We start from the raw sequence: 24,590 nt of genomic DNA, 5'->3' as shown, positions 1-24,590 counted from the left end.
AGGGTGCAACACCGGGACTTCCCGGGAGGTCACCCATCCCAGTACTACTCCGGCCCAAGCGCGCTTAACTGCGGAGTTCTGATGGGATCCGGTGCACTAACGCTGGTATGATCGCACCCGTTATGAGCTTGTCGCAGTGTGTACTTAGCAAACCGCGACCCACGTGCGAATCCACCCCGGCCACCCACCCCCGTCGAGGTGCACACCCTCCCTCGCGAAGTGCGCCCCGTTCGCCAAGTGTGAGCCCTGCCCGGGTGCGCGCACCTTGCTAGGGCGTCGGGTGTGCACCCGGCCCGGCCTACGTGCGTGCACCTGGAGGGGGCGTCGTGTGCGTGCAGTGTCCCGTCTGCAACGCGGTGCCCACACACCACCTCGGGCGCAACGACCTGCGCTCACATGTGGGCCGAGTGCACCTTGGTGCATGTTCGGGGCGCCTCGGGTGCACGCTCGATCTTGCCCCGGTGCACCAAGGCGCTCGGTTTGCCCCGGGTGCGCACTTGGTGCAAGGTGGGCACCCAAAATAGGGATCAAGCACCAAAACACAAGTTTCGGGATGCAAAATGGGACCCAAGGACCACAAATGCGTTCCAAGACCCATGATGGGTCCACGAGAACAAAAATGTGTTCCGAGACTTAATAAACAAATATTGGGTTTTAGGAGAAGAAACATGCTCTGATGCCCAAAACGAGAATCGACCCCGAAAAGGCCACAGGCCAAAAGTGGGATGCGAGACAAAAAAAAATGGGACCCGAGGACCAAAATTGGGTTCCCAGGTCGAAGACAGGGCAACCGGACAAGAAACGACCTCTAAGGCTCGAAATGAGTCCCGACGACTAAAACTTGACAAGAAGCACCCATCAGGCACCCAACTCGACACCCATGGGATGCCGACCCACCCGGGCTTCCACCTAGCACACCTTGGCACCCACCCACCCTCGCACCCAACCTCGCACCCAACTTAGCACCTTTGAACCCACATTGGCACTCACCCTGACCCTGGCACCTTGGAACCCACATTGGCACTCACCTTGACCCTGGCACCCACCTTTGCACTCACCTTGGGACCCACCCTGGCTCCCACCTCGGCACCCACCCAGACACCCACCTTGGTTCCTTGGCACCCACCTTGGATCCTTGGCACCCACCCCGACACCCACCTTGGCACGCAACTTGGCTACTTGCCACCCACCTTGGCTCCTTGACGCCCACCCCGACAACCACCCCGTGACCTACCCTGGCTAGGGTTGGTGCACACCCACCCTGGTGCCCACCTTGGCACCCACCCTATGACCCACCTTGGCACGCACCTTAGTACCCACCCCGTTACCCACCCTAGGACCCACCCCGTGACCCACCTTGGCCAGGGTGGGTGCCTTGGTGCGCACAACTTGCCTGGGCTGCACACCAGGGCGGGCTCAAGATGGCACCCGCGTTCCGTTTTTTTCACTATCTTTCAAAACGGAAATTTTAAAATCTCATTTTTTTCTTTTTTTTGCCTTTTCTGGAAATTAGTGAAGGCAGCGCATCAAAGGTGCGCAATGCTGGTGCGAACCCGGGAGCGCTCCGATGTGTGCTCCAAGGTGCGGCGTGCACGAAGTCCGAGCCCGGTTTGCCCCGGGTGCGCACCTCGCGTGCACCTTCGCCGGGGTGAGCACCTTGGCTGGGTTGCGCGCCCTGGTGCGTACCAAGGAGCGCTCTGAAGTGTGCTCCAAGGTGCGGCGTGCACGAAGTCGGAGCCCGGTTTGCCCCGGGTGTGCACCTCGGGTGCGCACCTCGCGTGCACCTTCGCTGCGGTGGGCACCTTGGCTGGGTTGCGCGCCTTGGTGGGCACCATGCAGTGCACGAAGTCGGAGCCCGGTTTGCCCCGGGCGCGCACCTCCGCCAGGGTGGGCACCTTGGTGCGCACAACTTGCCTGGGCTGCGCATCAGGAAGGGCTCAAGATGGCACCCGCGTTCCGTTTTTTTCACTATCTTTCAGAACGGAAATTTTAAAATATCGTTTTTTTTTGCCTTTTCTGGAAATTAGTGAAGGCAGCGCATCAAAGGTGCGCAACGCTGGTGCGAACCTGGGAGCGCTCCGATGTGTGCTCCAAGGTGCGGCGTGCACGAAGTCGGAGCCCGGTTTGCCTCGGGTGCGCCCTGGTGGGCACCATGGTGCGCACCAAGGAGCGCTCCGAAGTGTGCTCCAAGGTGCGGCCTGCACGAAGTCGGAGCCCGGTTTGCCCCGGGTGTGCACCTCGGGTGGGCACCTTGGTGCGCATGCCTTGCCTGGGCTGCGCACCAGGGCGGGCTCAAGATGGCACCCGCGTTCCTTTTTTTTCACTATCTTTCAAAACGGAAATTTTAAAATCTCATTTTTTTTTGCCTTTTTCTGGAAATTAGTGAAGGCAGCGCATCAAAGGTGCGCACCTCGCTGCCCACCACGGTGCGCAACGCCGGTGGGCACCCGGGAGTGCTTCGAAGTGTGCTCCAAGGTGCTGCGTGCACGTTGTCGGAGCCCGGTTTGCCCCGGGTGCGCACCTCGCGTGCACCTTCGTCGGGGTGGGCACCTTGGCTTGGTTTGCCCCGGCTGCGCTCCGAAGCGGGGTTATTGGAGCGCCGCCTCTTTTTTTGTCGGAGCGTTTGGTGGGGTTTCTCGCATTGGCTCTTCCGAGGCCCGGTTGCCACCCTGGCGCGCACGAAGTCGGAAGTAGGGTTAATTGCCCGGGTGCGCACCTTTGCCAGGGTGGCACCTTACCTGGGCTGCGCACCAGGGCGGGCTCAAGATGGCACGCGCGTTCCGTTTTTTTCACTATCTTTCAAAACGGAAATTTTAAAATCTCCTTTTTTTTTTGCCTTTTCTGGAAATTAGTGAAGGCAGCGCATCAAAGGTGCGCACCTCGCTGCCCACCTTGGTGTGCTCTGAGGTGCGCACCCGGGAGCGCTACGAAGTGTGCTCCAAGGTGCGGCGTGCACGTTGTCGGAGCCCGGTTTGCCCCGGGTGCGCACCTCGCCTGCACCTTGGCCGGGGTGGGCACCTTGGCTGGGTTTGCCCAGGGTGCGCTCCGAAGCGGGGTTACTGGAGCGCCCCCTCTTTTTTTGTCAGAGAGTTTGGTGGGGTTTCTCGCATTGGCTCTTCCCAGGCCCGGTTGTTGGGTGCGCTCCCACCCTGGCGCGCGCGAAGTTGGAAGTTGGGTTAATTGCCCGGGCGCGCACCTTCGCCAGGGTGGGCACCTTGGTGCGCAAACCTTGGCTGGGCTGCGCACCAGGGCGGGCTCAAGATGGCACCAGCATTCCCTTTTTCTCACTATCTTTCAAAACGGAAATTTTAAAATCTCGTTTTTTTTTTGCCTTTTATGGAAATTAGTGAAGGCATCGCATCAAAGGTGCGCACCTCGCTGCCCACCTTGGTGTGCTCCGAGGTGCCCACCACGGTGCGCAACGCCGGTGCGAACCCGGGAGCGCCCCGATGTGTGCTCCAAGGTGCGGCGTGCACGAAGTCGGACCCCGGTTTGCCCCGGGTGCGCACCTCGCGTGCACCTTGGTGCGCACACCTTGGCTGGGTTGCGCGGCCTGGTGGGCACCATGGTGCGCACCAAGGAGCGCTCCGAAGTGTGCTCCAAGGTGCGGCGTGCACGAAGTCGGAGCCCGGTTTGCCCCGGGTGCGCACCTTCGCCGCGGTGGGCACCATGGCGTGCACGAAGTCGGAGCCCGGTTTGCCCCGGGTGCGCACCTCGCGTGCACCTTCGCCGGGGTGGGCACCTCGGCTGGGTTGCGCGCCCTGGTGCGCACCAAGGAGCGCTCTGAAGTGTGCTCCAAGGTGCGGCGTGCACGAAGTCGGAGCCCGGTTTGCCCCGGGTGTGCACCTCGCGTGCACCTTCGCTGCGGTGGGCACCTTGGCTGGGTTGCGCGCCTTGGTGGGCACCATGCAGTGCACGAAGTCGGAGCCCGGTTTGCCCCGGGCGCGCACCTCCGCCAGGGTGGGCACCTTGGTGCGCACAACTTGCCTGGGCTGCGCACCAGGAAGGGCTCAAGATGGCACCCGCGTTCCGTTTTTTTCACTATCTTTCAGAACGGAAATTTTAAAATATCGTTTTTTTTTGCCTTTTCTGGAAATTAGTGAAGGCAGCGCATCAAAGGTGCGCAACGCTGGTGCGAACCTGGGAGCGCTCCGATGTGTGCTCCAAGGTGCGGCGTGCACGAAGTCGGACCCCGGTTTGCCCCGGGTGCGCACCTCGCGTGCACCTTGGTGCGCACACCTTGGCTGGGTTGCGCGCCCTGGTGGGCACCATGGTGCGCACCAAGGAGCGCTCCGAAGTGTGCTCCAAGGTGCGGCGTGCACGAAGTCGGAGCCCGGTTTGCCCCGGGTGCGCACCTCGCGTGCACCTTCGCCGCGGTGGGCACCATGGCGTGCACGAAGTCGGAGCCCGGTTTGCCCCGGGTGCGCACCTCGCGTGCACCTTCGCCGGGGTGGGCACCTTAGTGTGCAGACCTTGGCTGGGTTGCGCGCCCTGGTGGGCACCATGGTGCGCACCAAGGAGCGCTCCGAAGTGTGCTCCAAGGTGCGGCCTGCACGAAGTCGGAGCCCGGTTTGCCCCGGGTGTGCACCTCGGGTGGGCACCTTGGTGCGCATGCCTTGCCTGGGCTGCGCACCAGGGCGGGCTCAAGATGGCACCCGCGTTCCTTTTTTTTCACTATCTTTCAAAACGGAAATTTTAAAATCTCATTTTTTTTTGCCTTTTTCTGGAAATTAGTGAAGGCAGCGCATCAAAGGTGCGCACCTCGCTGCCCACCACGGTGCGCAACGCCGGTGGGCACCCGGGAGTGCTTCGAAGTGTGCTCCAAGGTGCTGCGTGCACGTTGTCGGAGCCCGGTTTGCCCCGGGTGCGCACCTCGCGTGCACCTTCGTCGGGGTGGGCACCTTGGCTGGGTTTGCCCCGGCTGCGCTCCGAAGCGGGGTTATTGGAGCGCCGCCTCTTTTTTTGTCGGAGCGTTTGGTGGGGTTTCTCGCATTGGCTCTTCCGAGGCCCGGTTGCCACCCTGGCGCGCACGAAGTCGGAAGTAGGGTTAATTGCCCGGGTGCGCACCTTTGCCAGGGTGGGCACCTTACCTGGGCTGCGCACCAGGGCGGGCTCAAGATGGCACGCGCGTTCCGTTTTTTTCACTATCTTTCAAAACGGAAATTTTAAAATCTCCTTTTTTTTTTGCCTTTTCTGGAAATTAGTGAAGGCAGCGCATCAAAGGTGCGCACCTCGCTGCCCACCTTGGTGTGCTCTGAGGTGCGCACCCGGGAGCGCTACGAAGTGTGCTCCAAGGTGCGGCGTGCACGTTGTCGGAGCCCGGTTTGCCCCGGGTGCGCACCTCGCCTGCACCTTGGCCGGGGTGGGCACCTTGGCTGGGTTTGCCCAGGGTGCGCTCCGAAGCGGGGTTACTGGAGCGCCCCCTCTTTTTTTGTCAGAGCGTTTGGTGGGGTTTCTCGCATTGGCTCTTCCCAGGCCCGGTTGTTGGGTGCGCTCCCACCCTGGCGCGCGCGAAGTTGGAAGTTGGGTTAATTGCCCGGGCGCGCACCTTCGCCAGGGTGGGCACCTTGGTGCGCACACCTTGGCTGGGCTGCGCACCAGGGCGGGCTCAAGATGGCACCAGCATTCCCTTTTTCTCACTATCTTTCAAAACGGAAATTTTAAAATCTCGTTTTTTTTTTGCCTTTTATGGAAATTAGTGAAGGCATCGCATCAAAGGTGCGCACCTCGCTGCCCACCTTGGTGTGCTCCGAGGTGCCCACCACGGTGCGCAACGCCGGTGCGAACCCGGGAGCGCCCCGATGTGTGCTCCAAGGTGCGGCGTGCACGAAGTCGGACCCCGGTTTGCCCCGGGTGCGCACCTCGCGTGCACCTTGGTGCGCACACCTTGGCTGGGTTGCGCGGCCTGGTGGGCACCATGGTGCGCACCAAGGAGCGCTCCGAAGTGTGCTCCAAGGTGCGGCGTGCACGAAGTCGGAGCCCGGTTTGCCCCGGGTACGCACCTCGCGTGCACCTTCGCCGGGGTGGGCACCTCGGCTGGGTTGCGCGCCCTGGTGCGCACCAAGGAGCGCTCCGAAGTGTGCTCCAAGGTGCGGCGTGCACGAAGTCGGAGCCCGGTTTGCCCCGGGTGCGCACCTTCGCCGCGGTGCGCACCATGGCGTGCACGAAGTCGGAGCCCGGTTTGCCCCGGGTGCGCACCTCGCGTGCACCTTCGGCGGGGTTGCGCGCCCTGGTGGGCACCATGGTGCGCACCAAGGAGCGCTCCGAAGTGTGCTCCAAGGTGCGGCGTGCACGAAGTCGGAGCCCGGTTTGCCCCGGGTGCGCACCTCGCGTGCACCTTCGGCGGGGTTGCGCGCCCTGGTGGGCACCATGGTGCGCACCAAGGAGCGCTCCGAAGTGTGCTCCAAGGTGCGGCGTGCACGAAGTCGGAGCCCGGTTTGCCCCGGGTGCGCACCTCGCGTGCACCTTCGCCGCGGTGGGCACCATGGCGTGCACGAAGTCGGAGCCCGGTTTGCCCCGGGTGCGCACCTCGCGTGCACCTTCGCCGGGGTGGGCACCTCGGCTGGGTTGCGCGCCCTGGTGCGCACCAAGGAGCGCTCCGAAGTGTGCTCCAAGGTGCGGCGTGCACGAAGTCGGAGCCCGGTTTGCCCCGGGTGCGCACCTCGCGTGCACCTTCGCCAGGGTGGGCACCTCGGTGCGCACACCTTCTCAATGTTTTCTTGCCTTTTCTGGAAATTGGTGAAGGCAGCGCATCAAAGGTGCGCACCTCGGTGTGCTCCGAGGTGCGAACCCGAGAGCGCTCCGAGGTGCCCACGAAGTCGAAAGTCGGGTTAATTGCATTGTTTTCCCCGGGTGCGCTCCGAGGTGCGCAACATCGGCGCGCACCAAGGAGGGCTCCGAAGTGTGCTCCAAGGTGCGCACGATGGCGTGCACCTCTGGTGCGCACGATTCGGAGCTCGGTTTGACCGGGGTGCGCACACCTTGGCTGGGTTGCGCACCTTTTGTGCGCTCCAAGGTGCGCACGAAGTCGGAGCTCGGTTTGCCCCGGGTGCGCACCTTCGCCAGGGTGCGCACCTTGATGCGCACGCCTTGGCTGGGCTGCGCACCTTGGTGGGCGCCATGGTGCGCACCTTTCGTGCGCTCCAAGGTGCGCACGAAGTCGGAGCTCGGTTTGCCCCGGGTGCGCACCTTGGTGGGCGCCATGGTGCACTCCGAGGTGCCCAAGATTGGTGCGCACCAAGGAGCGCTCCGAAGTGCGCTCCAAGGTGCGCGCGAAGTCGAAAGTTGGGTTAATTGTCCGGTTTGCCTCGGGTGCGCACCTTGCGTGCACCTTCGCCAGGGTGGGCGCCTTGGTGCGCACACCTTGGCTGGGCTGCGCACACCTTGGCACCCGCGTTTCCTTCATTTTAAATTTTTTTTTTTTACAATCTCTCAAGTGGGAAATTCTATAATCTCAACTTTTTTTGCCTTTTCAGGAAACTTTTGAATGGAGCGCATCATTGGTGCGCTCCGAAGTGTGCTCCAAAGCTCTCTCCAGCTGCGTGCACCTGCCCCGGCCGCGCACCCGGCCCCGCCCAGCTTCGCTCACCTGTCCCGGGCGTCTGGTGCGGAACCTTAGAGTAAGAAACATCACCGTGCACCTTGGCCAACGTGCGCGACTCGACCGAGCGCGCACTGGCCGAGGTGCACACCGATTTCACCTGGGTGCGCGCGCAGCACCTCGGGCGCACCGGGGTGCGCGCACAACGCCCGGGTTGCACCGTGGCCTGTGTGCTCGGGGCGCCTCGGGTGCGCGCTCGGTGTCGCCCCCTGCGCGCGCGGTAGTGCGGGCAGCGCACCCCGGCCCGGCCCGGCCCCGACGAGAACGCAAACGGGCAAAAGGTTTATTCAAATAGCATTGCGACGCCCGGCGAAAAACTAAAAAAGGGTGCAACACCGGGACTTCCCGGGAGGTCACCCATCCCAGTACTACTCCGGCCCAAGCGCGCTTAACTGCGGAGTTCTGATGGGATCCGGTGCACTAACGCTGGTATGATCGCACCCGTTATGAGCTTGTCGCAGTGTGTACTTAGCAAACCGCGACCCACGTGCGAATCCACCCCGGCCACCCACCCCCGTCGAGGTGCACACCCTCCCTCGCGAAGTGCGCCCCGTTCGCCAAGTGTGAGCCCTGCCCGGGTGCGCGCACCTTGCTAGGGCGTCGGGTGTGCACCCGGCCCGGCCTACGTGCGTGCACCTGGAGGGGGCGTCGTGTGCGTGCAGTGTCCCGTCTGCAACGCGGTGCCCACACACCACCTCGGGCGCAACGACCTGCGCTCACATGTGGGCCGAGTGCACCTTGGTGCATGTTCGGGGCGCCTCGGGTGCACGCTCGATCTTGCCCCGGTGCACCAAGGCGCTCGGTTTGCCCCGGGTGCGCACTTGGTGCAAGGTGGGCACCCAAAATAGGGATCAAGCACCAAAACACAAGTTTCGGGATGCAAAATGGGACCCAAGGACCACAAATGCGTTCCAAGACCCATGATGGGTCCACGAGAACAAAAATGTGTTCCGAGACTTAATAAACAAATATTGGGTTTTAGGAGAAGAAACATGCTCTGATGCCCAAAACGAGAATCGACCCCGAAAAGGCCACAGGCCAAAAGTGGGATGCGAGACAAAAAAAAATGGGACCCGAGGACCAAAATTGGGTTCCCAGGTCGAAGACAGGGCAACCGGACAAGAAACGACCTCTAAGGCTCGAAATGAGTCCCGACGACTAAAACTTGACAAGAAGCACCCATCAGGCACCCAACTCGACACCCATGGGATGCCGACCCACCCGGGCTTCCACCTAGCACACCTTGGCACCCACCCACCCTCGCACCCAACCTCGCACCCAACTTAGCACCTTTGAACCCACATTGGCACTCACCCTGACCCTGGCACCTTGGAACCCACATTGGCACTCACCTTGACCCTGGCACCCACCTTTGCACTCACCTTGGGACCCACCCTGGCTCCCACCTCGGCACCCACCCAGACACCCACCTTGGTTCCTTGGCACCCACCTTGGATCCTTGGCACCCACCCCGACACCCACCTTGGCACGCAACTTGGCTACTTGCCACCCACCTTGGCTCCTTGACGCCCACCCCGACAACCACCCCGTGACCTACCCTGGCTAGGGTTGGTGCACACCCACCCTGGTGCCCACCTTGGCACCCACCCTATGACCCACCTTGGCACGCACCTTAGTACCCACCCCGTTACCCACCCTAGGACCCACCCCGTGACCCACCTTGGCCAGGGTGGGTGCCTTGGTGCGCACAACTTGCCTGGGCTGCACACCAGGGCGGGCTCAAGATGGCACCCGCGTTCCGTTTTTTTCACTATCTTTCAAAACGGAAATTTTAAAATCTCATTTTTTTCTTTTTTTTGCCTTTTCTGGAAATTAGTGAAGGCAGCGCATCAAAGGTGCGCAATGCTGGTGCGAACCCGGGAGCGCTCCGATGTGTGCTCCAAGGTGCGGCGTGCACGAAGTCCGAGCCCGGTTTGCCCCGGGTGCGCACCTCGCGTGCACCTTCGCCGGGGTGAGCACCTTGGCTGGGTTGCGCGCCCTGGTGCGTACCAAGGAGCGCTCTGAAGTGTGCTCCAAGGTGCGGCGTGCACGAAGTCGGAGCCCGGTTTGCCCCGGGTGTGCACCTCGGGTGCGCACCTCGCGTGCACCTTCGCTGCGGTGGGCACCTTGGCTGGGTTGCGCGCCTTGGTGGGCACCATGCAGTGCACGAAGTCGGAGCCCGGTTTGCCCCGGGCGCGCACCTCCGCCAGGGTGGGCACCTTGGTGCGCACAACTTGCCTGGGCTGCGCATCAGGAAGGGCTCAAGATGGCACCCGCGTTCCGTTTTTTTCACTATCTTTCAGAACGGAAATTTTAAAATATCGTTTTTTTTTGCCTTTTCTGGAAATTAGTGAAGGCAGCGCATCAAAGGTGCGCAACGCTGGTGCGAACCTGGGAGCGCTCCGATGTGTGCTCCAAGGTGCGGCGTGCACGAAGTCGGAGCCCGGTTTGCCTCGGGTGCGCCCTGGTGGGCACCATGGTGCGCACCAAGGAGCGCTCCGAAGTGTGCTCCAAGGTGCGGCCTGCACGAAGTCGGAGCCCGGTTTGCCCCGGGTGTGCACCTCGGGTGGGCACCTTGGTGCGCATGCCTTGCCTGGGCTGCGCACCAGGGCGGGCTCAAGATGGCACCCGCGTTCCTTTTTTTTCACTATCTTTCAAAACGGAAATTTTAAAATCTCATTTTTTTTTGCCTTTTTCTGGAAATTAGTGAAGGCAGCGCATCAAAGGTGCGCACCTCGCTGCCCACCACGGTGCGCAACGCCGGTGGGCACCCGGGAGTGCTTCGAAGTGTGCTCCAAGGTGCTGCGTGCACGTTGTCGGAGCCCGGTTTGCCCCGGGTGCGCACCTCGCGTGCACCTTCGTCGGGGTGGGCACCTTGGCTTGGTTTGCCCCGGCTGCGCTCCGAAGCGGGGTTATTGGAGCGCCGCCTCTTTTTTTGTCGGAGCGTTTGGTGGGGTTTCTCGCATTGGCTCTTCCGAGGCCCGGTTGCCACCCTGGCGCGCACGAAGTCGGAAGTAGGGTTAATTGCCCGGGTGCGCACCTTTGCCAGGGTGGCACCTTACCTGGGCTGCGCACCAGGGCGGGCTCAAGATGGCACGCGCGTTCCGTTTTTTTCACTATCTTTCAAAACGGAAATTTTAAAATCTCCTTTTTTTTTTGCCTTTTCTGGAAATTAGTGAAGGCAGCGCATCAAAGGTGCGCACCTCGCTGCCCACCTTGGTGTGCTCTGAGGTGCGCACCCGGGAGCGCTACGAAGTGTGCTCCAAGGTGCGGCGTGCACGTTGTCGGAGCCCGGTTTGCCCCGGGTGCGCACCTCGCCTGCACCTTGGCCGGGGTGGGCACCTTGGCTGGGTTTGCCCAGGGTGCGCTCCGAAGCGGGGTTACTGGAGCGCCCCCTCTTTTTTTGTCAGAGAGTTTGGTGGGGTTTCTCGCATTGGCTCTTCCCAGGCCCGGTTGTTGGGTGCGCTCCCACCCTGGCGCGCGCGAAGTTGGAAGTTGGGTTAATTGCCCGGGCGCGCACCTTCGCCAGGGTGGGCACCTTGGTGCGCAAACCTTGGCTGGGCTGCGCACCAGGGCGGGCTCAAGATGGCACCAGCATTCCCTTTTTCTCACTATCTTTCAAAACGGAAATTTTAAAATCTCGTTTTTTTTTTGCCTTTTATGGAAATTAGTGAAGGCATCGCATCAAAGGTGCGCACCTCGCTGCCCACCTTGGTGTGCTCCGAGGTGCCCACCACGGTGCGCAACGCCGGTGCGAACCCGGGAGCGCCCCGATGTGTGCTCCAAGGTGCGGCGTGCACGAAGTCGGACCCCGGTTTGCCCCGGGTGCGCACCTCGCGTGCACCTTGGTGCGCACACCTTGGCTGGGTTGCGCGGCCTGGTGGGCACCATGGTGCGCACCAAGGAGCGCTCCGAAGTGTGCTCCAAGGTGCGGCGTGCACGAAGTCGGAGCCCGGTTTGCCCCGGGTGCGCACCTTCGCCGCGGTGGGCACCATGGCGTGCACGAAGTCGGAGCCCGGTTTGCCCCGGGTGCGCACCTCGCGTGCACCTTCGCCGGGGTGGGCACCTCGGCTGGGTTGCGCGCCCTGGTGCGCACCAAGGAGCGCTCTGAAGTGTGCTCCAAGGTGCGGCGTGCACGAAGTCGGAGCCCGGTTTGCCCCGGGTGTGCACCTCGCGTGCACCTTCGCTGCGGTGGGCACCTTGGCTGGGTTGCGCGCCTTGGTGGGCACCATGCAGTGCACGAAGTCGGAGCCCGGTTTGCCCCGGGCGCGCACCTCCGCCAGGGTGGGCACCTTGGTGCGCACAACTTGCCTGGGCTGCGCACCAGGAAGGGCTCAAGATGGCACCCGCGTTCCGTTTTTTTCACTATCTTTCAGAACGGAAATTTTAAAATATCGTTTTTTTTTGCCTTTTCTGGAAATTAGTGAAGGCAGCGCATCAAAGGTGCGCAACGCTGGTGCGAACCTGGGAGCGCTCCGATGTGTGCTCCAAGGTGCGGCGTGCACGAAGTCGGACCCCGGTTTGCCCCGGGTGCGCACCTCGCGTGCACCTTGGTGCGCACACCTTGGCTGGGTTGCGCGCCCTGGTGGGCACCATGGTGCGCACCAAGGAGCGCTCCGAAGTGTGCTCCAAGGTGCGGCGTGCACGAAGTCGGAGCCCGGTTTGCCCCGGGTGCGCACCTCGCGTGCACCTTCGCCGCGGTGGGCACCATGGCGTGCACGAAGTCGGAGCCCGGTTTGCCCCGGGTGCGCACCTCGCGTGCACCTTCGCCGGGGTGGGCACCTTAGTGTGCAGACCTTGGCTGGGTTGCGCGCCCTGGTGGGCACCATGGTGCGCACCAAGGAGCGCTCCGAAGTGTGCTCCAAGGTGCGGCCTGCACGAAGTCGGAGCCCGGTTTGCCCCGGGTGTGCACCTCGGGTGGGCACCTTGGTGCGCATGCCTTGCCTGGGCTGCGCACCAGGGCGGGCTCAAGATGGCACCCGCGTTCCTTTTTTTTCACTATCTTTCAAAACGGAAATTTTAAAATCTCATTTTTTTTTGCCTTTTTCTGGAAATTAGTGAAGGCAGCGCATCAAAGGTGCGCACCTCGCTGCCCACCACGGTGCGCAACGCCGGTGGGCACCCGGGAGTGCTTCGAAGTGTGCTCCAAGGTGCTGCGTGCACGTTGTCGGAGCCCGGTTTGCCCCGGGTGCGCACCTCGCGTGCACCTTCGTCGGGGTGGGCACCTTGGCTGGGTTTGCCCCGGCTGCGCTCCGAAGCGGGGTTATTGGAGCGCCGCCTCTTTTTTTGTCGGAGCGTTTGGTGGGGTTTCTCGCATTGGCTCTTCCGAGGCCCGGTTGCCACCCTGGCGCGCACGAAGTCGGAAGTAGGGTTAATTGCCCGGGTGCGCACCTTTGCCAGGGTGGGCACCTTACCTGGGCTGCGCACCAGGGCGGGCTCAAGATGGCACGCGCGTTCCGTTTTTTTCACTATCTTTCAAAACGGAAATTTTAAAATCTCCTTTTTTTTTTGCCTTTTCTGGAAATTAGTGAAGGCAGCGCATCAAAGGTGCGCACCTCGCTGCCCACCTTGGTGTGCTCTGAGGTGCGCACCCGGGAGCGCTACGAAGTGTGCTCCAAGGTGCGGCGTGCACGTTGTCGGAGCCCGGTTTGCCCCGGGTGCGCACCTCGCCTGCACCTTGGCCGGGGTGGGCACCTTGGCTGGGTTTGCCCAGGGTGCGCTCCGAAGCGGGGTTACTGGAGCGCCCCCTCTTTTTTTGTCAGAGCGTTTGGTGGGGTTTCTCGCATTGGCTCTTCCCAGGCCCGGTTGTTGGGTGCGCTCCCACCCTGGCGCGCGCGAAGTTGGAAGTTGGGTTAATTGCCCGGGCGCGCACCTTCGCCAGGGTGGGCACCTTGGTGCGCACACCTTGGCTGGGCTGCGCACCAGGGCGGGCTCAAGATGGCACCAGCATTCCCTTTTTCTCACTATCTTTCAAAACGGAAATTTTAAAATCTCGTTTTTTTTTTGCCTTTTATGGAAATTAGTGAAGGCATCGCATCAAAGGTGCGCACCTCGCTGCCCACCTTGGTGTGCTCCGAGGTGCCCACCACGGTGCGCAACGCCGGTGCGAACCCGGGAGCGCCCCGATGTGTGCTCCAAGGTGCGGCGTGCACGAAGTCGGACCCCGGTTTGCCCCGGGTGCGCACCTCGCGTGCACCTTGGTGCGCACACCTTGGCTGGGTTGCGCGGCCTGGTGGGCACCATGGTGCGCACCAAGGAGCGCTCCGAAGTGTGCTCCAAGGTGCGGCGTGCACGAAGTCGGAGCCCGGTTTGCCCCGGGTACGCACCTCGCGTGCACCTTCGCCGGGGTGGGCACCTCGGCTGGGTTGCGCGCCCTGGTGCGCACCAAGGAGCGCTCCGAAGTGTGCTCCAAGGTGCGGCGTGCACGAAGTCGGAGCCCGGTTTGCCCCGGGTGCGCACCTTCGCCGCGGTGCGCACCATGGCGTGCACGAAGTCGGAGCCCGGTTTGCCCCGGGTGCGCACCTCGCGTGCACCTTCGGCGGGGTTGCGCGCCCTGGTGGGCACCATGGTGCGCACCAAGGAGCGCTCCGAAGTGTGCTCCAAGGTGCGGCGTGCACGAAGTCGGAGCCCGGTTTGCCCCGGGTGCGCACCTCGCGTGCACCTTCGGCGGGGTTGCGCGCCCTGGTGGGCACCATGGTGCGCACCAAGGAGCGCTCCGAAGTGTGCTCCAAGGTGCGGCGTGCACGAAGTCGGAGCCCGGTTTGCCCCGGGTGCGCACCTCGCGTGCACCTTCGCCGCGGTGGGCACCATGGCGTGCACGAAGTCGGAGCCCGGTTTGCCCCGGGTGCGCACCTCGCGTGCACCTTCGCCGGGGTGGGCACCTCGGCTGGGTTGCGCGCCCTGGTGCGCACCAAGGAGCGCTCCGAAGTGTGCTCCAAGGTGCGGCGTGCACGAAGTCGGAGCCCGGTTTGCCCCGGGTGCGCACCTCGCGTGCACCTTCGCCAGGGTGGGCACCTCGGTGCGCACACCTTCTCAATGTTTTCTTGCCTTTTCTGGAAATTGGTGAAGGCAGCGCATCAAAGGTGCGCACCTCGGTGTGCTCCGAGGTGCGAACCCGAGAGCGCTCCGAGGTGCCCACGAAGTCGAAAGTCGGGTTAATTGCATTGTTTTCCCCGGGTGCGCTCCGAGGTGCGCAACATCGGCGCGCACCAAGGAGGGCTCCGAAGTGTGCTCCAAGGTGCGCACGATGGCGTGCACCTCTGGTGCGCACGATTCGGAGCTCGGTTTGACCGGGGTGCGCACACCTTGGCTGGGTTGCGCACCTTTTGTGCGCTCCAAGGTGCGCACGAAGTCGGAGCTCGGTTTGCCCCGGGTGCGCACCTTCGCCAGGGTGCGCACCTTGATGCGCACGCCTTGGCTGGGCTGCGCACCTTGGTGGGCGCCATGGTGCGCACCTTTCGTGCGCTCCAAGGTGCGCACGAAGTCGGAGCTCGGTTTGCCCCGGGTGCGCACCTTGGTGGGCGCCATGGTGCACTCCGAGGTGCCCAAGATTGGTGCGCACCAAGGAGCGCTCCGAAGTGCGCTCCAAGGTGCGCGCGAAGTCGAAAGTTGGGTTAATTGTCCGGTTTGCCTCGGGTGCGCACCTTGCGTGCACCTTCGCCAGGGTGGGCGCCTTGGTGCGCACACCTTGGCTGGGCTGCGCACACCTTGGCACCCGCGTTTCCTTCATTTTAAATTTTTTTTTTTTACAATCTCTCAAGTGGGAAATTCTATAATCTCAACTTTTTTTGCCTTTTCAGGAAACTTTTGAATGGAGCGCATCATTGGTGCGCTCCGAAGTGTGCTCCAAAGCTCTCTCCAGCTGCGTGCACCTGCCCCGGCCGCGCACCCGGCCCCGCCCAGCTTCGCTCACCTGTCCCGGGCGTCTGGTGCGGAACCTTAGAGTAAGAAACATCACCGTGCACCTTGGCCAACGTGCGCGACTCGACCGAGCGCGCACTGGCCGAGGTGCACACCGATTTCACCTAGGTGCGCGCGCAGCACCTCGGGCGCACCGGGGTGCGCGCACAACGCCCGGGTTGCACCGTGGCCTGTGTGCTCGGGGCGCCTCGGGTGCGCGCTCGGTGTCGCCCCCGCGCGCGCGGTAGTGCGGGCAGCGCACCCCGGCCCGGCCCGGCCCCGACGAGAACGCAAACGGGCAAAAGGTTTATTCAAATAGCATTGCGACGCCCGGCGAAAAACTAAAAAAGGGTGCAACACCGGGACTTCCCGGGAGGTCACCCATCCCAGTACTACTCCGGCCCAAGCGCGCTTAACTGCGGAGTTCTGATGGGATCCGGTGCACTAACGCTGGTATGATCGCACCCGTTATGAGCTTGTCGCAGTGTGTACTTAGCAAACCGCGACCCACGTGCGAATCCACCCCGGCCACCCACCCCCGTCGAGGTGCACACCCTCCCTCGCGAAGTGCGCCCCGTTCGCCAAGTGTGAGCCCTGCCCGGGTGCGCGCACCTTGCTAGGGCGTCGGGTGTGCACCCGGCCCGGCCTACGTGCGTGCACCTGGAGGGGGCGTCGTGTGCGTGCAGTGTCCCGTCTGCAACGCGGTGCCCACACACCACCTCGGGCGCAACGACCTGCGCTCACATGTGGGCCGAGTGCACCTTGGTGCATGTTCGGGGCGCCTCGGGTGCACGCTCGATCTTGCCCCGGTGCACCAAGGCGCTCGGTTTGCCCCGGGTGCGCACTTGGTGCAAGGTGGGCACCCAAAATAGGGATCAAGCACCAAAACACAAGTTTCGGGATGCAAAATGGGACCCAAGGACCACAAATGCGTTCCAAGACCCATGATGGGTCCACGAGAACAAAAATGTGTTCCGAGACTTAATAAACAAATATTGGGTTTTAGGAGAAGAAACATGCTCTGATGCCCAAAACGAGAATCGACCCCGAAAAGGCCACAGGCCAAAAGTGGGATGCGAGACAAAAAAAAATGGGACCCGAGGACCAAAATTGGGTTCCCAGGTCGAAGACAGGGCAACCGGACAAGAAACGACCTCTAAGGCTCGAAATGAGTCCCGACGACTAAAACTTGACAAGAAGCACCCATCAGGCACCCAACTCGACACCCATGGGATGCCGACCCACCCGGGCTTCCACCTAGCACACCTTGGCACCCACCCACCCTCGCACCCAACCTCGCACCCAACTTAGCACCTTTGAACCCACATTGGCACTCACCCTGACCCTGGCACCTTGGAACCCACATTGGCACTCACCTTGACCCTGGCACCCACCTTTGCACTCACCTTGGGACCCACCCTGGCTCCCACCTCGGCACCCACCCAGACACCCACCTTGGTTCCTTGGCACCCACCTTGGATCCTTGGCACCCACCCCGACACCCACCTTGGCACGCAACTTGGCTACTTGCCACCCACCTTGGCTCCTTGACGCCCACCCCGACAACCACCCCGTGACCTACCCTGGCTAGGGTTGGTGCACACCCACCCTGGTGCCCACCTTGGCACCCACCCTATGACCCACCTTGGCACGCACCTTAGTACCCACCCCGTTACCCACCCTAGGACCCACCCCGTGACCCACCTTGGCCAGGGTGGGTGCCTTGGTGCGCACAACTTGCCTGGGCTGCACACCAGGGCGGGCTCAAGATGGCACCCGCGTTCCGTTTTTTTCACTATCTTTCAAAACGGAAATTTTAAAATCTCATTTTTTTCTTTTTTTTGCCTTTTCTGGAAATTAGTGAAGGCAGCGCATCAAAGGTGCGCAATGCTGGTGCGAACCCGGGAGCGCTCCGATGTGTGCTCCAAGGTGCGGCGTGCACGAAGTCCGAGCCCGGTTTGCCCCGGGTGCGCACCTCGCGTGCACCTTCGCCGGGGTGAGCACCTTGGCTGGGTTGCGCGCCCTGGTGCGTACCAAGGAGCGCTCTGAAGTGTGCTCCAAGGTGCGGCGTGCACGAAGTCGGAGCCCGGTTTGCCCCGGGTGTGCACCTCGGGTGCGCACCTCGCGTGCACCTTCGCTGCGGTGGGCACCTTGGCTGGGTTGCGCGCCTTGGTGGGCACCATGCAGTGCACGAAGTCGGAGCCCGGTTTGCCCCGGGCGCGCACCTCCGCCAGGGTGGGCACCTTGGTGCGCACAACTTGCCTGGGCTGCGCATCAGGAAGGGCTCAAGATGGCACCCGCGTTCCGTTTTTTTCACTATCTTTCAGAACGGAAATTTTAAAATATCGTTTTTTTTTGCCTTTTCTGGAAATTAGTGAAGGCAGCGCATCAAAGGTGCGCAACGCTGGTGCGAACCTGGGAGCGCTCCGATGTGTGCTCCAAGGTGCGGCGTGCACGAAGTCGGAGCCCGGTTTGCCTCGGGTGCGCCCTGGTGGGCACCATGGTGCGCACCAAGGAGCGCTCCGAAGTGTGCTCCAAGGTGCGGCCTGCACGAAGTCGGAGCCCGGTTTGCCCCGGGTGTGCACCTCGGGTGGGCACCTTGGTGCGCATGCCTTGCCTGGGCTGCGCACCAGGGCGGGCTCAAGATGGCACCCGCGTTCCTTTTTTTTCACTATCTTTCAAAACGGAAATTTTAAAATCTCATTTTTTTTTGCCTTTTTCTGGAAATTAGTGAAGGCAGCGCATCAAAGGTGCGCACCTCGCTGCCCACCACGGTGCGCAACGCCGGTGGGCACCCGGGAGTGCTTCGAAGTGTGCTCCAAGGTGCTGCGTGCACGTTGTCGGAGCCCGGTTTGCCCCGGGTGCGCACCTCGCGTGCACCTTCGTCGGGGTGGGCACCTTGGCTTGGTTTGCCCCGGCTGCGCTCCGAAGCGGGGTTATTGGAGCGCCGCCTCTTTTTTTGTCGGAGCGTTTGGTGGGGTTTCTCGCATTGGCTCTTCCGAGGCCCGGTTGCCACCCTGGCGCGCACGAAGTCGGAAGTAGGGTTAATTGCCCGGGTGCGCACCTTTGCCAGGGTGGCACCTTACCTGGGCTGCGCACCAGGGCGGGCTCAAGATGGCACGCGCGTTCCGTTTTTTTCACTATCTTTCAAAACGGAAATTTTAAAATCTCCTTTTTTTTTTGCCTTTTCTGGAAATTAGTGAAGGCAGCGCATCAAAGGTGCGCACCTCGCTGCCCACCTTGGTGTGCTCTGAGGTGCGCACCCGGGAGCGCTACGAAGTGTGCTCCAAGGTGCGGCGTGCACGTTGTCGGAGCCCGGTTTGCCCCGGGTGCGCACCTCGCCTGCACCTTGGCCGGGGTGGGCACCTTGGCTGGGTTTGCCCAGGGTGCGCTCCGAAGCGGGGTTACTGGAGCGCCCCCTCTTTTTTTGTCAGAGAGTTTGGTGGGGTTTCTCGCATTGGCTCTTCCCAGGCCCGGTTGTTGGGTGCGCTCCCACCCTGGCGCGCGCGAAGTTGGAAGTTGGGTTAATTGCCCGGGCGCGCACCTTCGCCAGGGTGGGCACCTTGGTGCGCAAACCTTGGCTGGGCTGCGCACCAGGGCGGGCTCAAGATGGCACCAGCATTCCCTTTTTCTCACTATCTTTCAAAACGGAAATTTTAAAATCTCGTTTTTTTTTTGCCTTTTATGGAAATTAGTGAAGGCATCGCATCAAAGGTGCGCACCTCGCTGCCCACCTTGGTGTGCTCCGAGGTGCCCACCACGGTGCGCAACGCCGGTGCGAACCCGGGAGCGCCCCGATGTGTGCTCCAAGGTGCGGCGTGCACGAAGTCGGACCCCGGTTTGCCCCGGGTGCGCACCTCGCGTGCACCTTGGTGCGCACACCTTGGCTGGGTTGCGCGGCCTGGTGGGCACCATGGTGCGCACCAAGGAGCGCTCCGAAGTGTGCTCCAAGGTGCGGCGTGCACGAAGTCGGAGCCCGGTTTGCCCCGGGTGCGCACCTTCGCCGCGGTGGGCACCATGGCGTGCACGAAGTCGGAGCCCGGTTTGCCCCGGGTGCGCACCTCGCGTGCACCTTCGCCGGGGTGGGCACCTCGGCTGGGTTGCGCGCCCTGGTGCGCACCAAGGAGCGCTCTGAAGTGTGCTCCAAGGTGCGGCGTGCACGAAGTCGGAGCCCGGTTTGCCCCGGGTGTGCACCTCGCGTGCACCTTCGCTGCGGTGGGCACCTTGGCTGGGTTGCGCGCCTTGGTGGGCACCATGCAGTGCACGAAGTCGGAGCCCGGTTTGCCCCGGGCGCGCACCTCCGCCAGGGTGGGCACCTTGGTGCGCACAACTTGCCTGGGCTGCGCACCAGGAAGGGCTCAAGATGGCACCCGCGTTCCGTTTTTTTCACTATCTTTCAGAACGGAAATTTTAAAATATCGTTTTTTTTTGCCTTTTCTGGAAATTAGTGAAGGCAGCGCATCAAAGGTGCGCAACGCTGGTGCGAACCTGGGAGCGCTCCGATGTGTGCTCCAAGGTGCGGCGTGCACGAAGTCGGACCCCGGTTTGCCCCGGGTGCGCACCTCGCGTGCACCTTGGTGCGCACACCTTGGCTGGGTTGCGCGCCCTGGTGGGCACCATGGTGCGCACCAAGGAGCGCTCCGAAGTGTGCTCCAAGGTGCGGCGTGCACGAAGTCGGAGCCCGGTTTGCCCCGGGTGCGCACCTCGCGTGCACCTTCGCCGCGGTGGGCACCATGGCGTGCACGAAGTCGGAGCCCGGTTTGCCCCGGGTGCGCACCTCGCGTGCACCTTCGCCGGGGTGGGCACCTTAGTGTGCAGACCTTGGCTGGGTTGCGCGCCCTGGTGGGCACCATGGTGCGCACCAAGGAGCGCTCCGAAGTGTGCTCCAAGGTGCGGCCTGCACGAAGTCGGAGCCCGGTTTGCCCCGGGTGTGCACCTCGGGTGGGCACCTTGGTGCGCATGCCTTGCCTGGGCTGCGCACCAGGGCGGGCTCAAGATGGCACCCGCGTTCCTTTTTTTTCACTATCTTTCAAAACGGAAATTTTAAAATCTCATTTTTTTTTGCCTTTTTCTGGAAATTAGTGAAGGCAGCGCATCAAAGGTGCGCACCTCGCTGCCCACCACGGTGCGCAACGCCGGTGGGCACCCGGGAGTGCTTCGAAGTGTGCTCCAAGGTGCTGCGTGCACGTTGTCGGAGCCCGGTTTGCCCCGGGTGCGCACCTCGCGTGCACCTTCGTCGGGGTGGGCACCTTGGCTGGGTTTGCCCCGGCTGCGCTCCGAAGCGGGGTTATTGGAGCGCCGCCTCTTTTTTTGTCGGAGCGTTTGGTGGGGTTTCTCGCATTGGCTCTTCCGAGGCCCGGTTGCCACCCTGGCGCGCACGAAGTCGGAAGTAGGGTTAATTGCCCGGGTGCGCACCTTTGCCAGGGTGGGCACCTTACCTGGGCTGCGCACCAGGGCGGGCTCAAGATGGCACGCGCGTTCCGTTTTTTTCACTATCTTTCAAAACGGAAATTTTAAAATCTCCTTTTTTTTTTGCCTTTTCTGGAAATTAGTGAAGGCAGCGCATCAAAGGTGCGCACCTCGCTGCCCACCTTGGTGTGCTCTGAGGTGCGCACCCGGGAGCGCTACGAAGTGTGCTCCAAGGTGCGGCGTGCACGTTGTCGGAGCCCGGTTTGCCCCGGGTGCGCACCTCGCCTGCACCTTGGCCGGGGTGGGCACCTTGGCTGGGTTTGCCCAGGGTGCGCTCCGAAGCGGGGTTACTGGAGCGCCCCCTCTTTTTTTGTCAGAGCGTTTGGTGGGGTTTCTCGCATTGGCTCTTCCCAGGCCCGGTTGTTGGGTGCGCTCCCACCCTGGCGCGCGCGAAGTTGGAAGTTGGGTTAATTGCCCGGGCGCGCACCTTCGCCAGGGTGGGCACCTTGGTGCGCACACCTTGGCTGGGCTGCGCACCAGGGCGGGCTCAAGATGGCACCAGCATTCCCTTTTTCTCACTATCTTTCAAAACGGAAATTTTAAAATCTCGTTTTTTTTTTGCCTTTTATGGAAATTAGTGAAGGCATCGCATCAAAGGTGCGCACCTCGCTGCCCACCTTGGTGTGCTCCGAGGTGCCCACCACGGTGCGCAACGCCGGTGCGAACCCGGGAGCGCCCCGATGTGTGCTCCAAGGTGCGGCGTGCACGAAGTCGGACCCCGGTTTGCCCCGGGTGCGCACCTCGCGTGCACCTTGGTGCGCACACCTTGGCTGGGTTGCGCGGCCTGGTGGGCACCATGGTGCGCACCAAGGAGCGCTCCGAAGTGTGCTCCAAGGTGCGGCGTGCACGAAGTCGGAGCCCGGTTTGCCCCGGGTACGCACCTCGCGTGCACCTTCGCCGGGGTGGGCACCTCGGCTGGGTTGCGCGCCCTGGTGCGCACCAAGGAGCGCTCCGAAGTGTGCTCCAAGGTGCGGCGTGCACGAAGTCGGAGCCCGGTTTGCCCCGGGTGCGCACCTTCGCCGCGGTGCGCACCATGGCGTGCACGAAGTCGGAGCCCGGTTTGCCCCGGGTGCGCACCTCGCGTGCACCTTCGGCGGGGTTGCGCGCCCTGGTGGGCACCATGGTGCGCACCAAGGAGCGCTCCGAAGTGTGCTCCAAGGTGCGGCGTGCACGAAGTCGGAGCCCGGTTTGCCCCGGGTGCGCACCTCGCGTGCACCTTCGGCGGGGTTGCGCGCCCTGGTGGGCACCATGGTGCGCACCAAGGAGCGCTCCGAAGTGTGCTCCAAGGTGCGGCGTGCACGAAGTCGGAGCCCGGTTTGCCCCGGGTGCGCACCTCGCGTGCACCTTCGCCGCGGTGGGCACCATGGCGTGCACGAAGTCGGAGCCCGGTTTGCCCCGGGTGCGCACCTCGCGTGCACCTTCGCCGGGGTGGGCACCTCGGCTGGGTTGCGCGCCCTGGTGCGCACCAAGGAGCGCTCCGAAGTGTGCTCCAAGGTGCGGCGTGCACGAAGTCGGAGCCCGGTTTGCCCCGGGTGCGCACCTCGCGTGCACCTTCGCCAGGGTGGGCACCTCGGTGCGCACACCTTCTCAATGTTTTCTTGCCTTTTCTGGAAATTGGTGAAGGCAGCGCATCAAAGGTGCGCACCTCGGTGTGCTCCGAGGTGCGAACCCGAGAGCGCTCCGAGGTGCCCACGAAGTCGAAAGTCGGGTTAATTGCATTGTTTTCCCCGGGTGCGCTCCGAGGTGCGCAACATCGGCGCGCACCAAGGAGGGCTCCGAAGTGTGCTCCAAGGTGCGCACGATGGCGTGCACCTCTGGTGCGCACGATTCGGAGCTCGGTTTGACCGGGGTGCGCACACCTTGGCTGGGTTGCGCACCTTTTGTGCGCTCCAAGGTGCGCACGAAGTCGGAGCTCGGTTTGCCCCGGGTGCGCACCTTCGCCAGGGTGCGCACCTTGATGCGCACGCCTTGGCTGGGCTGCGCACCTTGGTGGGCGCCATGGTGCGCACCTTTCGTGCGCTCCAAGGTGCGCACGAAGTCGGAGCTCGGTTTGCCCCGGGTGCGCACCTTGGTGGGCGCCATGGTGCACTCCGAGGTGCCCAAGATTGGTGCGCACCAAGGAGCGCTCCGAAGTGCGCTCCAAGGTGCGCGCGAAGTCGAAAGTTGGGTTAATTGTCCGGTTTGCCTCGGGTGCGCACCTTGCGTGCACCTTCGCCAGGGTGGGCGCCTTGGTGCGCACACCTTGGCTGGGCTGCGCACACCTTGGCACCCGCGTTTCCTTCATTTTAAATTTTTTTTTTTTACAATCTCTCAAGTGGGAAATTCTATAATCTCAACTTTTTTTGCCTTTTCAGGAAACTTTTGAATGGAGCGCATCATTGGTGCGCTCCGAAGTGTGCTCCAAAGCTCTCTCCAGCTGCGTGCACCTGCCCCGGCCGCGCACCCGGCCCCGCCCAGCTTCGCTCACCTGTCCCGGGCGTCTGGTGCGGAACCTTAGAGTAAGAAACATCACCGTGCACCTTGGCCAACGTGCGCGACTCGACCGAGCGCGCACTGGCCGAGGTGCACACCGATTTCACCTGGGTGCGCGCGCAGCACCTCGGGCGCACCGGGGTGCGCGCACAACGCCCGGGTTGCACCGTGGCCTGTGTGCTCGGGGCGCCTCGGGTGCGCGCTCGGTGTCGCCCCCGCGCGCGCGGTAGTGCGGGCAGCGCACCCCGGCCCGGCCCGGCCCCGACGAGAACGCAAACGGGCAAAAGGTTTATTCAAATAGCATTGCGACGCCCGGCGAAAAACTAAAAAAGGGTGCAACACCGGGACTTCCCGGGAGGTCACCCATCCCAGTACTACTCCGGCCCAAGCGCGCTTAACTGCGGAGTTCTGATGGGATCCGGTGCACTAACGCTGGTATGATCGCACCCGTTATGAGCTTGTCGCAGTGTGTACTTAGCAAACCGCGACCCACGTGCGAATCCACCCCGGCCACCCACCCCCGTCGAGGTGCACACCCTCCCTCGCGAAGTGCGCCCCGTTCGCCAAGTGTGAGCCCTGCCCGGGTGCGCGCACCTTGCTAGGGCGTCGGGTGTGCACCCGGCCCGGCCTACGTGCGTGCACCTGGAGGGGGCGTCGTGTGCGTGCAGTGTCCCGTCTGCAACGCGGTGCCCACACACCACCTCGGGCGCAACGACCTGCGCTCACATGTGGGCCGAGTGCACCTTGGTGCATGTTCGGGGCGCCTCGGGTGCACGCTCGATCTTGCCCCGGTGCACCAAGGCGCTCGGTTTGCCCCGGGTGCGCACTTGGTGCAAGGTGGGCACCCAAAATAGGGATCAAGCACCAAAACACAAGTTTCGGGATGCAAAATGGGACCCAAGGACCACAAATGCGTTCCAAGACCCATGATGGGTCCACGAGAACAAAAATGTGTTCCGAGACTTAATAAACAAATATTGGGTTTTAGGAGAAGAAACATGCTCTGATGCCCAAAACGAGAATCGACCCCGAAAAGGCCACAGGCCAAAAGTGGGATGCGAGACAAAAAAAAATGGGACCCGAGGACCAAAATTGGGTTCCCAGGTCGAAGACAGGGCAACCGGACAAGAAACGACCTCTAAGGCTCGAA

The 24,590-nt window shown here is 62.7% G+C and overlaps 4 non-coding genes across 4 annotated transcripts; all 4 read right to left on the bottom strand.

Moving 5' to 3' along the window:
• LOC131872966 (5S ribosomal RNA) lies at nucleotides 1-119 on the bottom strand. The gene has a single exon (XR_009371018.1). It is a non-coding gene; the product is annotated as a 5S ribosomal RNA (ribosomal RNA).
• Nucleotides 120-7,924: 7,805 nt separating this feature from the next.
• LOC131872965 (5S ribosomal RNA) lies at nucleotides 7,925-8,043 on the bottom strand. The gene has a single exon (XR_009371017.1). It is a non-coding gene; the product is annotated as a 5S ribosomal RNA (ribosomal RNA).
• Nucleotides 8,044-15,847: 7,804 nt separating this feature from the next.
• LOC131872964 (5S ribosomal RNA) lies at nucleotides 15,848-15,966 on the bottom strand. The gene has a single exon (XR_009371016.1). It is a non-coding gene; the product is annotated as a 5S ribosomal RNA (ribosomal RNA).
• A 7,804-nt stretch (nucleotides 15,967-23,770) lies between these two features.
• Nucleotides 23,771-23,889, bottom strand: LOC131872962 (5S ribosomal RNA). The gene has a single exon (XR_009371014.1). It is a non-coding gene; the product is annotated as a 5S ribosomal RNA (ribosomal RNA).
• Nucleotides 23,890-24,590: the final 701 nt, after the last annotated feature.

The sequence above is a fragment of the Cryptomeria japonica genome, unplaced genomic scaffold, assembly GCF_030272615.1.
Source record: "Cryptomeria japonica unplaced genomic scaffold, Sugi_1.0 HiC_scaffold_926, whole genome shotgun sequence".
Lineage (NCBI taxonomy): Eukaryota > Viridiplantae > Streptophyta > Pinopsida > Cupressales > Cupressaceae > Cryptomeria > Cryptomeria japonica.
The sequence above is the reverse complement of the archived record's forward strand: the minus strand, read 5'-3'. Positions and strand labels throughout refer to the sequence as shown.